We start from the raw sequence: 16,497 nt of genomic DNA on the forward strand, positions 1-16,497 counted from the left end.
ATGGTCAGATGTGTGTTTTTTTTTTTTTTTTTTTTTTCCAAAGAATAAAATGCTAGCCAGTTTCTCACACTTATCTTTTCTAGTGTTTGTCTCCTGGCTATTGTTTCCTCGTCCTCTTTCCTCTCCAGCCTGCTTCTTACCCTTCTACTTCACCTGTGCTCTCCTCCCATGCTGCTCAGTGGTGGTTCCCTTCCACTGGCACTTCACCCTGCTGGAGTCTGCAGGGCTCCAGCATCGAACGCACCCTCCTCAGCTCACTGGCAGCACCACCTTTCTGAAGTATTTTGCTTTCCTCTCGAAGTATGTGAAGTTATATTTCTCCACGAAACATTTTGGCTTACAGTTTTGTAACATTTGTAGGAAAGGGTTTTCTGTACGCCATTTGCAGGCATTTAGCAGAGCTCAGTAGTTAACTTCCAGTGGAATGCTAAATAGTCACAAAAAGACTATGATTACATGAAAAGACTGTTTTAGTGAAAATAGCTACTATTCAAATAGAGATCAGATTTCATAGGAAAAAAGTGGGCCAATTACTCTGCTTAGTCACCTGCACTGTGAATTCAAATGAACCTCTTCAAAAGCTATGGTGTTACACTGATTTTACCAAATACAACTAAAACCAACACTAGTCCTTGTGACTTTCAGCTCAGCTGGCCATAGCTATGCCAGGGTTATTTCTCTTAAAAATATTGTATTGTAATATTAAAAAAATGGGGCTCCAAATCCTTTTTAAATTATTATTATTTTTTAATTTCTTTCACCTTTTCTTGGAAAGCATTTAACAGAAGTTTGTTGGGGTCTTTTTTTGTCTGAATTACACACATTCCTTCCATTAATCATACTCTGGGCTTTCTGGCAGATAAATTGGTCTTCCTCTAACCCAGGACAGCTTGATGGCCCATAAAATAAATTTTCTAGGACTATTGCTGTGGCTTTACGATTTACATCAGGACTCCCACTAAATTCTATACCCATAATTATTAACAGTGTTGCTTCCACACAACATATTGGGATTTAATCTGTCACATTATTAGGAAACAGCAGTGCTTTCTCCGGAAGGTTTTTGTTTTTCTTGTTTTTGAATATCACTATCATAAGTTCATATACTTTTGCTAGAAAACCAGTCAATTCACCATTTTGTGAAAGCAAATAGCTAATGAACTAGAACCACAGAAGCCTGTTTTGTGCAGCGTGTCTTCAAAAGATCTCACTGGAGGTTCCTATTCTGTAGATGGAGAGCTGGTGGGTTGGCACAGGCTCTCGTATAAAAGGAATTGAATGACATCTGTAAGCTACAGCTGCGGGGTGGTGGAGGGCCCTTTCCAAGGGAGATGTTCCTCTTATGGCACATCATCTCTGTGCCATCACTGGTGTGCGCCATGCAGGCGGTGCAGCTGGGCTGGTGGTTTTGGTAGAGTGTTAGGTGACATGGGTCATGTAGTAGCAGAAAGGGTCTGAGATGAAGCAAGGCACAATAGGACAAATGAGCAAGCCTCAGGGGGAGATGCCATAAGTCATGTAGCTTTGCAGATGTTTCTTCTTTTTCCTTTCTGAAATTTTGTCCTGGCATATTTACACTGTTTTATGAATCTTCCTGAGTTTCTGGATGTCTGCTAGTCAGGCTGGATGCTGCTTGTAGGAGCTACTAGGGCTCTGGAGATTTCTATAAGCAGTGGGTCTGGCTTCCTCAGTGTGGAGGTGGCTGCTTGTGTGCAGGATGACTTACAGAGTTGAGAAGAAAATGTTGCCTTTATGCTTCTGAATACATCAGGAAGCATTGCAAATACCTTCAAAAGGATCTGTGCACGTGTTTCTGCACAAGTCCAGCAGTGCAGTTTCTTTACTCCTGAGCAGTAACATGACTGCAGGTGGACCAGCGAAGCAGTAGCTTGCTTCCATGGAAATTTGTCACTCTTTCCACTACGTTTGCATGTATAAATGTGGTGGGACCGTGAACAGACAAGGGCCTTTTCCTCCCAGCACCTGTTTGCAAGTGTAGACCTCAGCTGAGCACAGCACATAAGGCTGGAATGTATGTCTTCAACAAAGTGACCATATCACAAGTCCTGGGGATGTTGTTAGCTACTTGGCTAAAGAGGGGTGGGAGCACTTGCTCTCTTGAATGGTGATTTTTGCTTCAGACCGTCTTGCAGGCCTCAGAGCCAATTTGGGTATTGACTGCAAGAATGGCTTTGTGATGAAGATAGTGGTTTCCAAAATACAGCCTCCATGATGACATCACCTTGTGTTTAGTAGCAGCACTTATTACAGTGATGTTAACTCTTAGGTTCACCTGGCTCTTGTTGCTTCATCCTAACTTCCTGGGGTTGATCTGTCCCAAAGACTGCTGCAAGTCCTCTGTGCATTGTTATCAGCGATGTCTCTTTTTTCAATTATTATTATTTTCTTTTCCTAAAAAACACAAATATAGATAACTTTGCTCCCCCAAATGAGCAGGAGGCAGGTGTACTGTAATTTGAAGTTTCAGATATGTTTCATCTTGTGAATATTTCAACACGTCTTACATAGTTGGTTTGTGGGAAGTCTTAGGAAGGCTATTGGGAAAAATGGGTTCTGCATCAGTGAAGGGCTTTATAGTTCTGTCCTGAAATTAGTGATGTAATTGTGTGCTGGGACTACTGCCTTTCACATACTGTAACAGATTTTCTTGGTTATCTTTGTGAATGGGGAATAAGGATAGCCAGTAAAGGATGGTGGAAATTTTGTTGAAGACCAGACCAATTTTACCGATGGGAGTTCTTTCACATTCTTGTCATTTCAAGAACTGATTCATCACTGAGTAAGAGTGTTCTAGGTGCATGGCATTTGTCAGTTGAAGAAGAGTCCGGAGTTGAAACATGTTTGAAATATCTGCTATTATTTAGTAAATAAAGCAACATAAACTACAAGCATTCACTTGGTCAGCAAACTGATTCCTATTATATTCCTGCATTGACGCAGCCCGAGCACTCAGAATATCACTGCTATAGAAGATCTGTAGGGCTCTTAAATAGTTGGACAGCGATACTACTGTAAAACCTTGCTTGACTGCACTTTGGTACAGTTTTGCACTGGAAGTAGTTATTTTTAGGTTCATACTTCAACAAAGACAGGAAGTTCTGCTGAAGTGGGAGCATCTATGCAGATTACCATGGGACAAAGCATAATTAAATCCTGGCACCTAAAGCTACTGAGAGGGGTAGAGAGAATTAGCACTAGTGTTCTTGTACTTGTTAATGTCTATCTCATCTCTATAGGAAAATGAAAATTAACAATGCAGTATTTTATATTGTAATGGTTCTATACCTGCATTTAATTGCAGATTGTAAACCATAAATCTTATCTTCCTGTAATTAATACAGAAATGAAGATAATGAGTTATATTTTCTAGTTGTTTTTTATAATAGATGTACACATCCTTTCAAAACAGTTTATCCATAATTGATTAAAAAAAATCTTTCTCATATTAGCGCGTACATTTTTTAGATGTGTAAGGTGGGTCCCAGAAAGAATGTGTTCACAGAGAGGTTGGGATCTAGCTGCAATTCATATCTATACAGCTCACCCGGCATATATTTCTGAAACCTGCCCATGTCATGCACAATGCACTTGCAGAGAGGGAAATAGGATCTGGCAGAGAGAACTGCTGCCTGTGCTGGCCACAGGAATGAGTCAATCAACGAGTACAGACCAAATTTCAGTCACAAGTAATGCATTAACATTGGTATTATTCCATCAACATTGCCCTTCTGCAGTAAAACTAAAGGAAGTTCACCTTTTTAATTGTATTCAGATTTATAATTGAGCATTTTGAGTGATGGCTTCATCTACTGCAAGCAAGGGGAAGTGATTTACAATGTATGTCAGCAGAACATTGTTGTCTGAGGAAAGATTAACAATCATAATTTCAGGCTCAACAATATTTATAATTCTAAATTGTCTGTTTTGATGCAAATATTCTGTCTTAAATACTGTGCTCTGTCTTGATTAGGTAAAATAATCCTTCCTTGCTTGGGTAGCTCAGTGAATTAGTAACTGGCCCAACATCTGCAGGATCATGCTCCTGCATTGCTTAATCCATATTGATTGTAAAAACTAAGAGGAAAAAAAGAGGAGAAACTGTTATTTTTCACATGCAGCATGAGCAGTGTAGGTTCAATTTTGAATTTTGCCATCTGGCTTTGTTTCCACTTATTCATTTCATGAGGCTTCAGAAGGCCTGGATGAGACTTTCCCTGTCCAAGTGGAGGTCCAGCCAGCCTCTTAGACTGCCATAAGCAGAGTATAGCTTCTGAATTGCGCTTTTTGGGAATTTAGAAATGCCCTTTAGAAAGAGTGCACATGGAGAGCTAGCCTGTGAAGCGTCAGCCTGACCCAACGCACCAGAGACCAAACGAACTGAGCAGGTTCGCACAAGTGGGGGTAAGGTCTGGGACTGCGTGTCCCTGCGCTGGTAGCAATTACTCACGGGCCCTTTGGCTGGATAGGCCTGCAGTGCAATCTGGAAATGTGATTACATCTGAGGTACTTCTTCCTAGATCTGTTTTAGTCTAATCGGGTCAGCTACTGTTAGCAGCAGAGCTGCCGTGATGCAGGCTGCACCCGCTGCGTGTGCAGCCATGGAGCAGTCTGCACAGAAAAATGGTGTTTCCATGGCTCCGGAGCTGGCAGGCGCAGGGCCAAGCTGCCTCTCGCATGTGTAATCCTGTTAAACTCAGTGGGACTGTTTCCACGAACAGAAAGCACCAGAATTGGTCTGCGTGCAGCATAACCGTATTAAAATTGTTTGCCAATGAAGCGCAGCTGCATTTGCAATGGGAAAGCCTGGGAGCAATGGATAAGCAGCCTGTGTTATCATCAGGTCTTCTCGTCACAGATGGAGAAACTGCTTTCTGGTACCTCTCCATGGCAGCTGAGGCCTGTGTTGGGGGGAGGGATATGTTTTGCCCCATAGTAGACATTTAGGACGTGTACTTTGCTGTCCAGTCAGTGGAGGGGAGGGTATTGCTCGTCCCAGATGCTGAATATAGGCGCTAAGGTGCGATAACTTACCCTCCAGACCCTGCCATCCCAGTCCAAATAGCACGAATCCAACTTGCTTAGACCAGATTCCCAAAATTTGATTTATTATAGATGGAGATGGGATGAATCCAGCAACAAAACTGGAGGTGTTCTGGTTGTGGTCAGCCTCTGGCATCTGGGATCACTTCTGTGGCTAGGTTTCTGTGCCATGCTCAGTCTTCTGGCCCATGTGACAGCATGGGGAGAAGGTATCTGGGGCCACAGAGACAACATTAAAACATTGTTGAAAGTTTCCTTTCATCCTTGAATACAGAGTTTCAAATGAAATTTCATTTAAAAGCTTTCTGTTACCTGGAAAAGTGAGGACTATGGTGTTTCTAGCAGTATATGACAAGACCTTTGGGGGCTTTTTGTGCTCCAAAAAATCATGACATTTTGAGAATTGACAACTTCAAACTTCATTAACGCAAAATTGCTTCTTGGATTTTGATGTGTGGTGCTGAAAGGATGGATGTCTGGAAACATTCTACCTTCATTTTTCCCCATTGTGCAAGAAAAAGCTTCCAGCTGTTGGAGAGAAGGGTTATTAGTATTTTCTGAATGCTAGTTTTCTTCCCCTGTCATTTTTGTTTCTGCCCCCTTTAATACAAGGAGAAATAAATGATTGCATTCTGTGTCAGTCTATAGCATTGCCAAAACCTGAGGTTGGATTTGCACGGAGTTCAGAGCTGATATTAGAATGTTTTCTTTAATATTTATTAAGCACCACAGTGAAACTTGCCTAGCCTCTGGTTTCGCTGTAATTTTGAAACTCATGTTAGACTTGTTGGATGTTGTAACTGAAGTTCATATCTCTTAAATGCACCTTTCAGGCTGTGTATGAATTTATACTGCAGAAAGCAGATGAATTTCACTATCTCTTGTTCATGAAAGCTTCTGGGTAATTTCAGCAGTTTTGAATGAAGTCATTTGGACTAAGGTTTTCAAAGCCCTTTGCGAGATTTAGAAGAATATTAATGGAAGGTGAATATTAAAGTTTCAGCCCAATTTTTTAAATCCAGAATTAACTTCTGCTTCCTTTTATAGTCAGGATTTCACTCTGAAGTCTTAGTGATGGTGACTGAAATCTATTTGCTCTTATTTCCCTCTGTATGTTATGAATTGAACCAAGAAAACCTGGATGAAACAAAGAAATTCATGTTAGTGACTTTCCACTTAATTTTTTTGGATGCACAGAAGAGTTTGGCCAACACTTCTGGATAGTGTTTCCGTTTCAATGAGCACTTATTCTCTTATTAGTTGTAAAAATACTGAAAAAGCATAAGAAACAATTCTCTTGCTAGTAGGAGAAACTGCCTTGAATTGCTTAAATTTGTGTGTCCAAACTATTAGTCCAGAGAGTCTGAAGAGGCATACAAACTCTGAGTTGCTTATCTAACCTATTAAAAGGATTGTCCTTCTTATATCAATACCCTTTAATCCTTTGCATCCAAGAGCAAGGCTTTCTTGTGAAGAAGAAAAAAAGACTGACAGCCTGTGTCTGGGATATGTTATAATGTACCTATTCAAGCTGTGTTTACATTACTTGTCTAGAAGTAAACAGAGGGGGGCTGTCACACTCCTCATGTCCCTATTCTCTTCAAAATATTTAAAACCTTAACATGTGAACTTTTTTTTTAAATCTAACTTGATTTTTAGAGGTCGTATAAAGTCAAGTGATTACTCAATTCTGACTATGTAAAGCATTGCCTGCATTCGATTCTCAGTATTGCAAAACAAAAGCATAAGACTTGGCATGCAATTACAAGGTAATTTAATATATAAGATTCCAGTGTTTGGATCTCCACAAAGCGTAAAGGTTTCACAAATAGTTGGTATTGTTCATTGTACTGTTGTCTATAGAATCTTCTTGTACTTAACTGCACAGAACTAGTCAAGAAAATGTCAATTGTTTTGGTAACTGGTTGATTAGATTTCTCTACCATTTTTTACTTGGTGTTGTCCACAAAACACTTCAGAATTGGCACAGAGATGTCATGTTAAGCTGTAGTAGAAACAGTAATAGCATCAGTTCCTTCTGTGCTTTATCTGCTCATTAAAAATTAATGTCATATGAAAATGTATTGATAAAGCATCCTCCTTATTGCTAGTAAATTTAAATATGAACTCCAGAAGAAAAATCAGCTTTAAAGTGCTTTCTTTTTCATTTGTGTATTTACTTAGGTGCTTCATGCAGCTCACAGTGAAACTGCATTGTTTCACTTCATATTCCCTGCTGCTTTCCATTTAGTAACTTTAATTGAGTTCATTTACTTTTTTGATTCTCATGATTTAACGTTCTGTTGTGGCAGTTCCTTTATACAGAAGAAATTAGGTTTTTCTTGTTCATGTGTTTTTGTTATGTTCTTTAAATGTAATCGATTTTCCTAAAATATTTGTCTTCATGTCAAGCTGCATAATGTTTTTCTTATTCTCTGACTTTGTTAATGTTGCTATTGTTTTATAAACCACAGATTTCAGACTCAAAGAAATTGATACACACCCTTTGAAAGGCTGAAATTAGTCTGTGAAATGCCATGTGGTATGGACTTGACAGCTCTTTGAAAGAAACAAGGCTTGAGGTGTAGCTTTCACAAATCCTCCTGGATGCAATCCGCTTCTTGTGCCTTGGTTGCAGGGAAGTGGGTCAACAGACTGTGCCAGCGGATAAGATATGTGGATAAAATTCTTTGGCTGCTTTGTTTTGGGGAATGGGACAGATCTGGTTTTCTTCTCTTTTGTCACAGGCAATTTTATTTTCTAGATTACTGGTTTAGGCTTCTTAATCCTTTTTCAAATCAAAATAACACATTGCTTTTATTACAAGCCGTACTTACTGTATGTGTTGATATACATGCAGTAAGAAATATAGACAAAATAGTGTGGGTACAAAAAAAAACCTCTCAAGTACTGCTTGATAATTAAACATATGTCAAGACCCGTAAGCTGTTAAATTTCATAAAGTAATGCCTGAATCCTATGGTAATATGAATTAAAAAAAAAAAAAATCTTGAATAAACTGAGTGGCTAGGAATATTTTTTCTCTCTTCAGAACTGAATAATAGCAGCAGTAAATGAATAATAGCTAATACCCATGTGAATATTTCAATTTCAGCTGCCAATCTTGCACTCCTTTACAGAAAGGAATAAGTAGCATTTATCACTGGGTTTATTGGAGGGAGCTTGCATACATACCTTGTGGTTGGTTATAATTTTTAGGGCCATCACTCAGTTCGGCTTGATAGTAATTTGGCGCGTGGGAATCCTTCTCACTTATGTTGCTCTTCCCTTTCCTAACATCAGAAATAAAGAACTGTGTGACTGACTCCAGAACATCATTTATATGGAAAAGGCCATGTTTCCTTCCTGCCCTATGCTTCCACCTTCCACCATTGTTGCACCTCTGGGCAGACAGAGCTGTAGCTGCTTACCAGGGTGGTGAAAACTGGACTTGTCCCAGGGATGGGTAAGTGAAGTGCTTCTTCTGCCAGTCCAACCTCCACCTCTGCTGAGGCTGCTGTTCATGCTCCAGTCCCCTGGTTTTTCAGGACCAACCTTATGCCCACATGTCCCAGGCAGGCTTATCTACTGCCACCAGAAGGCAACGACATTTGCTCTCTGGTGACCTTGGGGCTGGATTAAGTAGTGACCTATAAAAGTGTCTGTTCATCCGCTTTCCCATCTCTTAAAGCCATTTATTCTGATTAATGCAACTTTTTTGGCATTGATTTATTTGCACTTGGTGAGTTAAGATCATTATCCAGATGCAGTGAAATTAATTCAGAAAAGAATGTGCAAAGGCAATAACATATGCTAATCCCAGGGAATTACTTTTTCATGGGTCAAATGAAGGCTGCCTCCTCCTCTTTTTTTTTTCTTCCCTTCTGCCTTTTAGCTTACTTTTATGACTGCAATTTGAAATTTTAGGCCCTCATTTTTACTTAGAGTAAGAACAGTTTACATGTTTCACTGGTGAGCACAGTGCATTACTGTGACCATATCTGCACCTATTCAGAGAGGTGTTAAGAGACCTGTGGTAGGTGTCCTGGTGCTACCAGAAGGAAATATTAAACAGGGTGCAAGTGCATATGGCATGAATATTGTAACTGCTTTGTCTTTTTTTTTTCATTGTTTTTTTTGGTTCTGGTTCCCCTTTCTTGCTTTCTTTGCAGAAATCTGTGGTTTTGTAATTAGCAAGACAAGTTAGTGTCCAAATCTATTGATTTACTCTTGATATAGCTGCTGAGGTTTGTAAATATAAGTGGAGCGAGGGAACAGTAAAAATAGCTGACTTAAGGAAATATAGGAGAATCAAAGATGTATCTCAGATCAAAAGCTGAGTAGTGTATGGGGCCCTATAGGACCTCAGAGCAGATAATCGAGTTTCATGGCTTTTAAGACTATTGCTCCATTTAGAACGTTTTGTTGCTTCATGGAGCACCAGCAAAATTTTATTTCAGCTTCAGGACAGAGGCATCTGTGACTCTGGTTTTACAAAAACCCAGCCCCATCACTGTGAGGTGTCACACTGTAATACAGTGCCAAATCCTTTTTATCTCACTTGTGTTTACATATTGAGGCGGTGAGAGTAAACATTTCAGCACCTTGGAATTCTTCTTGTTACTTGCTGTTTAATGCTTTTATCAGTCAAACTGTAAATAAGAGTGTAATTAATTATTCTCTACTTACATGACAAGTTGTGTATAAGTTCCACCCCCAAGAGAGCCTGTTGTTTACCTGATTGTGAGGGGAAATTACTGCAGGGTTATCTGGAGAACACCTGGAAGATAAACATGAGTTTTGCATTCAGTAATTTGTACATCATTTCATACCTAATAACTACATTTTGCTAAAGAGTCAATGCAAAGAAGGAAGGACATCAACTCTTATAATTACAGCTGGCTCATTTTCACTTGCCTGGAGGAATTAACATATGACGTTTTCTTTATTCCTAGCTAAATTTTCTGCATAAAAAAGCTGTCAAAATCATACTTCTGGGTGTGAAAAATCCTTGTGTTTATGCACACTGAAGATGCTGCTAAAAGTAACGCCAATTCCATATGCTGGAGGTCTGCCCTGGTGGGCACTTTCCTGGGGTGAATCAAGTACTCTGTGTCCATTGCAAGATCCTCTACTTACTCCTGCTATTCTGTTGGGAAAGAAGTGCTCTCATTTTGGCCCTTCTGCTTTCTAGTGTCCTCAAAAAGAAACAAACCAAACCAAAAAAAAAAAGAAAACAACTGTTTCAGCCATAAAAGTGTAAGTGACAAAATCGTAGCTAGTGAGAAAATTCCTCCAAAAAGTGAGATGAGGAAGACATTAAGACATTTGCAAAAAGGGTACTAATTAACCTTTTGTTGTCCTTTTTATCTCTTTCCCTCAAAATTTTGTGTATCTTCCAAATTTCAAAACAAATTTCTAATGCATGAATAGATACAAAATATTTGTCCCTTCCCCTGCACTGGGACTTCAATGTTTTGAGAAAACAGCAATCGTGACTGACTTCATTTCTATTATAGTACAGTAAATTAGATGTGATTATGTAGAAACCATAGAAATCTTAATTAGATTCCTCATTAAGAACTGCTGTAACCTTTATAAATGCTGTAGGATGACCCAAGTGTTCACTAAGTAAACCTTTTATACAAAACTTTTCCCAAGTGAAGTTGGTGAGAGCTTTCCCATTGATTTCACAAGAGGTAATGCTGTAGCTTTTTAATATGCAATCAGTCTAATTTAAGGTCATGTGACATAATGATTTTTCTTATCTTCCTCCAGTTATTCTCTCTGTTTTGTAATTACCTACTGCTTCTCCAGGCACTGGAAATAAGATCACACTTCTAACAAATGTTGGGAAATTTGGGGCTTTTCTTAATAGACTGTAGTAAGACACTTAATATGTTAATAGTACCCGGTAATCTGAAAATGCTCTTTTTTAGAAATGGAGTTTAAAAGCTTCTAAACAGTCTCCATTTCAATCAGTTGGGCTTCATCTAAAAAAAATCTTGTTAGATAAGACTGGCTCTTAACTGGAATTGTCATTTTGGTTTTCATTTGTGAAGCAAGGAGGCTCACTGGCCATCCCACTTGATATCAAAATTACCTTTCTTGCTACCCAAACACAACGGTCTTCAGATTTTGGATGACAGAAGCATTAGCTTCTCATTTTCTCACTTCTAACACCTCATTACAGAGGATGCAAAAGATGCATGGATTCTGTTTTTTATCCACCTGAATCACTCAGTTCAGTTGTGGGATTTCTCTTCCACTTTCCGGTTAATTTCTGGAGGTCACTACTTATTGCAGGGAAGCTGGTTAGTTCTGGTCTGCTGTTCAGCTTAGCAAAGAGTCTGGCAGCTCCTTTACCAGACAATGGGACTGTTCTGAATTAAATGTAAGGATGATGTAGAGCCAAAAATCCTTTAGAAGACTGAACCAGAAATTGGAAAGCAGCACAAGGCAGAAGGATGGAAAAGGAGTGGAGTTTGATCTGTACTCTTGAATGATGACATGGTAGATTATATAATAGCCTAAGGCTATCCATATGGAAACCGCATGCTGCATGTTGTCTTTGTCAATAGCTTTCTCATTTCCGTTGTTAGCTAGGATGTGATGTTTCCCTGATACTTCAGCTGTACGGTGGAGGATTAAAACCCTTTTGGAAATGATTTCTAAGACAGAGGGATGTGCAATGTCCATCTTTCAAAGTAGTCTGGTACTATTCTGTTCTACTTGATCATCTATCTTCCACAGCTCAAGTAAGTGCTCTTCAGAGAAGGCTCTGTCAGGACCAAACAGTATGGCAAAGGTACTTTCTCCACTCCACCTTTACCAATTTTCCAGTTCTTTCTATTCAGAGAGTGAACTGGATATTCACCTAACAGAAACTATGGAGTTTTCACTGATTGTCTCAGTATTGCAAATATTACACATTTAAAAAAAATAAATAAAAAAAGACAAATCTGAATGCTGCTTGAAAGGAAGAGTTAGATGAAGTAGAAAGAAATGCCTTACAGAACAGAAATCAGCTAAAAAAAAAAGTGGCTTAATTCAGTAACCAATTGCCCAAAGCTAGTTTTAACTGTGAAGAGGTCTGTCATTTCAGCTTAGAATAAAACCATTTTTTCAAAAAGGCAGAACGGTTCAGGCTTCGAGGGTGAGGAGAGAGCTGTAAGACTGCAGCAAACCAACACATTTAGACTGCACTGTGTAGCAGGAAGCAGTCAGAATAGCATTCCTCATTTATCTGCATGCCAGGCCATGATACTCACTACAGTTTTCAAAGTTTATGGGAAATAAGTCCTCAGATCTCATTGCAATTCAATTGGAGCTGGCTGTCTAATTTCCTCCCCGAGTATCTCATTTTATATGAAGCATGCTGTCACAAATGGCCAAAAGCAGCATCCCTCAGGTAACAGCACTGTGTGAGGTGCTCTGTGCTCAGAAGTGCACCGTAAGAGCAATTGTGGCTTAAACCGACAGTACCAACAGGGATGTGACAATAAGGCTGTATTATTATTTAAGGTTGTCATTTTAATAGTAATTTCCACAAAACAAAATTTTGTGAGGGAGAGAGTAATGTTTTGGAAAAGGAAAGGGAAAACCACTGAATGAAAATGCTAAATTCCCATCAACCCTTCAGCTGTGAAAAGACATATTAGAAGCTTCAAAGTTCTCTGTTACTGTATATGAATTTGCATAAATCTCGCATCCCAGAAATGAAAATACCAAATGCCGTAAGACAGAAAATACTTTCAGTGTATTTCTGACTTTACTGTAACAAAAAAGCACTGGAAATCTCAAGGAGACGAGAGTGTGGTCTTCTGGGACTCTACTCTGATTTCCCTTAGAAGTTGTAGCACATAGGTGTAAAATGGCTCCGTATGAAATATTCCATGCAGTAATACAAAAACTGGTGACAGAGATATCTTGAACCCGTAGTCCTGTGATGTAGATTAGAATTACCCAACATTCAGAAGCAAACTTGCCTTTTTCCATGCATTAGTTCATATGCTCTATGACCTTAACTTTCATACTTCAGTGACCAGAGACTCACATTCTCTTTACACCATAGTTGGGTATTCTGTTGACTTACACCCATTTCCTCTATTTCAGTCCACTAAATGGCCTTCAACTTCTTGTGAAGGCCAGGAATATGAACATAATTGCAATAAAATATCATTTTTCAAAATTTGCTTTTTTATTTCCATTAAATCTTGCAATAACTGCTAAGAAGAAGAGATCATAAATATTACTGGGCACTTTTAATTACAGTAAAGTGCAATTCCAAGTAATATTATGCTTTCCTTATCTAGACTCATGCTGAATATTTCTGACATAAAGTATAATATTGAGCCCTGTCAATATAGTATTATCTGAAATCGTATACCAATTGAAGCCAAATCATGTTTGCTTTCAAATCCAGGTAGTCCTATCAACATCAATATCAGGTAAGTGAAAGGAATGTGACATTTGCTTTTTTGGGCATGAAGTGTGAACAATGAAAATTGCTATAATTTACAGCTTATAAATATTCATGAGGAAAAGCTTAGGTTCTGTGACACAAGTGAAAACTGTGTTGTTTGTTTTGTTGATTTTATTTATTTATTTATATCGTATCAAACTCTGGGAAAATTCAGTTAAAGTAAGACTCAAAAATCAGAACTGCAAAATTGGTTTTATCAGTGATTTGTCTCCAAGGCAGTGTGGCATCTATTGGTATTCTTTGGGTCAGAGCCTGGTGTTTATGTATTAACTTGACTTGTGTTTAAACCACTAAAGTGACAAGCTTGGACTCCTGCTCTACTGACCCAGTTCTCTCATTAGAAGATCTTCCCCTGCAGAGTGAGCAATGAGTCTGTGGCAGGGTAAGCCCCATGCTCAGCTCCTTAGATGTGTGATTAGAATTAGGATTTTTTTTTTGCATACCTTCATTTTCAAGCCACTTATGACGTGATTCTTTTTTCTGCTTCTCTGCTATGTGCGTTTATCCATAGACTGACTTATTTCTTGGTATTACCAGTACTTTGCTGCTTCACAGACTGATTTCTCATGCACAAAAACAGAATAAAGCTTGGCAGAGTTTCGAGCGAAAGGTAAGCAGGTAGCTAGAAATTAGCAGTTATATGCCTACCCTGGGCTATGAGAAAGGCAAGGAGGAAGTAATTGTTAAGAAAGACTGTTGCTCTGCTCCTTGCAACCCCACTCACTCACTCAGTGTTGTTGGGGTGTTTCATTAAAATGACTTGTTCTTCGTTAAATCCTGGCTTTCAGCAGTGACGTGTATAGAGCCCTGGAGGTAGGTACAACTTTAGGAATCGCTGACATAGCTGACTATGAGTCATAACAAGATGATGTGCACATGAGAAACATTTCTCATTTATTGGCAATCATTACATCTCAGTGAAATCAGCAGACTAGCAAGAGGTTTGACTTAAAAGAGGGAAGGGCTGAAAGAAAACTACTCTTAGATATGCTGGAAAATAGGCCAGCCTTGGCACTATCTTTTGTTTTCATACTCTTTTTACATTACATGGGACTGGCCATATCTACCATAATTTTCAAGTGCAGGTCCAAACTGTTTTTGAGTTCAGTTTTGTTTAACATGTTTATTTGTTTATGCAGAAGCACAAGGATAGGAGGGGTCTGGGTTGAGCTCTTGTGCTCACCCAAAGCAGACAGCTAAAGCCATCCCATGTCAGAGCCTGAGCCACAGTTGCCACCCTCGTGGTATGGGCAAAGAGGCCCATGAATAGGGAAGCAAGTGAGGACAAGCACTGCCTTTCGAAGGAGTTTTTTGTCTGGAATATGAGGTTTGACTCCCCTCGTCTGTGTGAAAGGGAACCTTTCTTTTCCTCCTCTTCCTCTCAGTCACTCCCGATCTTCCCCTACCAGACAGGGGCAAGTCAGGAAGACTGCATTCAGAGCCACTGACATGTCTGGCAGGCATTTATCCAGTTCCAAATAGCAGGATGTTTAATATGTTAAATATAAATGTTGTCTGCTCTCCTTTATGCCCTCAAAAATCGGTGTTATGGGCTTAAAGATAATGTTTTACCTCATGTCCCCACTGGCAAAAAATAACTGGGGAATTTCTTAGGGGAAAGGGTACAAAGAAGGTACTTCAGAAGGGAAACTGAATTTTCATGCTAGTCCTAATCCAAAACCCAGTGAAGTAAATGGGAGCTCTTTACTGACTTCACTGTATTCAGCCAGGATGCGTAAGAGCATTTGTGTACATGCAGAAGCACAAAAGGAGGTGAGCAATCTGTTTGTGTCAGCTTTGCTGCTACTGAAGATACATATGTAGCTTTTTTTTTTTTTTTAACAAGGGTATACACCCTGGGGGTGGCAAAAAGAGAGAGAAAAAAAAAATATTTTATCTGGAAATCTTTGTTATGGGTTCATTCTCTTGCTCATTAAAAAACCCACTGAAATGTGAAGATTTTCAGACATCTCATTTCATTTATCTGTGCGCATCCGGACTCCACGCTGAGGTCATTAGTATCTCAGGTGTATTACCTCACCACACTGTGTGTTGCTATGGAAATAGCTCCAAGCATCTTCAGAGCCTTGGCTGTGTACTGCACATGCATCTTGCAAAGAAAGGCTGCATACAAGGGAGCAAGCTTTAATTTTAAAATGTAGTGATACAAATTTAAATATTTACAGGATTTTGAATTCTTTACCTGCATGTAAATTCACCAATACTTGGTGGAGATTTTACATGAACATGTTTCCATCTGGCTTGCTGATTTTTGTCCCTTCCTTTGGCCTGAAAGTGCCAATAAAGAAAATGTAGCCTATAAAGAAAATACTAATTGTATAAAGAAAAGAATGTTTTTTCTTCTGTCTTTCAGATTCCTGTACTTTCTTAAGGGCTTATCACAGTAATATATCTATATAAACACTTCATCTAATATACTACTTTATTTAATAACAGATCAAGCTGCAGGTAGAGTCACATTCTCTCTGAATTTACTGTTTTGACTTATTGTCTTCATACTGTATTGGTAATTACCAGCTGGATTCAACATAGTTATTCACCCAGACTGTTTTGCACCTTTAGTCTAAGGCGCTTCAAGACCTTTATACAAGTTAAGACTGAATTAATCTGCTTTTGCCTCTCTGAGGTAATGCAGAAGAACTGTCACCATGTTCAATTTGTTCCAGCTGTAGGCTGTTCCTGACTCTGTGGTCTAACACAAGCATCCCTGGCTTAAAGAAGAGTGGAGCATTTTATGTGTATACCTGAGTATGTGTTGTGCCCTCAGAATGGCTAGGAAGGGTGGCAGACCAGGGTGGTTGGTGGTGTTGGCTGCCACGTGTCCCTTGGAGTTTTATTTGCAATTGGATTCAAAAGAAAGGTAGTTGTGAGGGCCAAACTCTGCTTTCTTGAAAGTGGAAATACTCTCCTTCCTTTCACAAGCTTCAAGG

The 16,497-nt window shown here is 39.2% G+C and overlaps 1 protein-coding gene across 2 annotated transcripts in view; it reads left to right on the plus strand.

Moving 5' to 3' along the window:
- Window positions 1-7,163: 7,163 nt before the first annotated feature.
- The window catches only part of PTPRO (protein tyrosine phosphatase receptor type O), a 131,271-nt gene continuing 121,937 nt past the window's right edge, over window positions 7,164-16,497 (plus strand). For both annotated transcript variants that reach the window (XM_040563116.1, XM_040563128.1), the window contains exons 1-2: window positions 7,164-7,737; window positions 8,365-8,527. The gene's annotated coding sequence lies outside the window, so the exon portion shown is untranslated. The remainder of the gene's footprint in view (window positions 7,738-8,364; window positions 8,528-16,497) is intronic.

This window comes from Cygnus olor, chromosome 1 (genome assembly GCF_009769625.2).
Source record: "Cygnus olor isolate bCygOlo1 chromosome 1, bCygOlo1.pri.v2, whole genome shotgun sequence".
In the NCBI taxonomy this organism is placed as follows: domain Eukaryota; kingdom Metazoa; phylum Chordata; class Aves; order Anseriformes; family Anatidae; genus Cygnus; species Cygnus olor.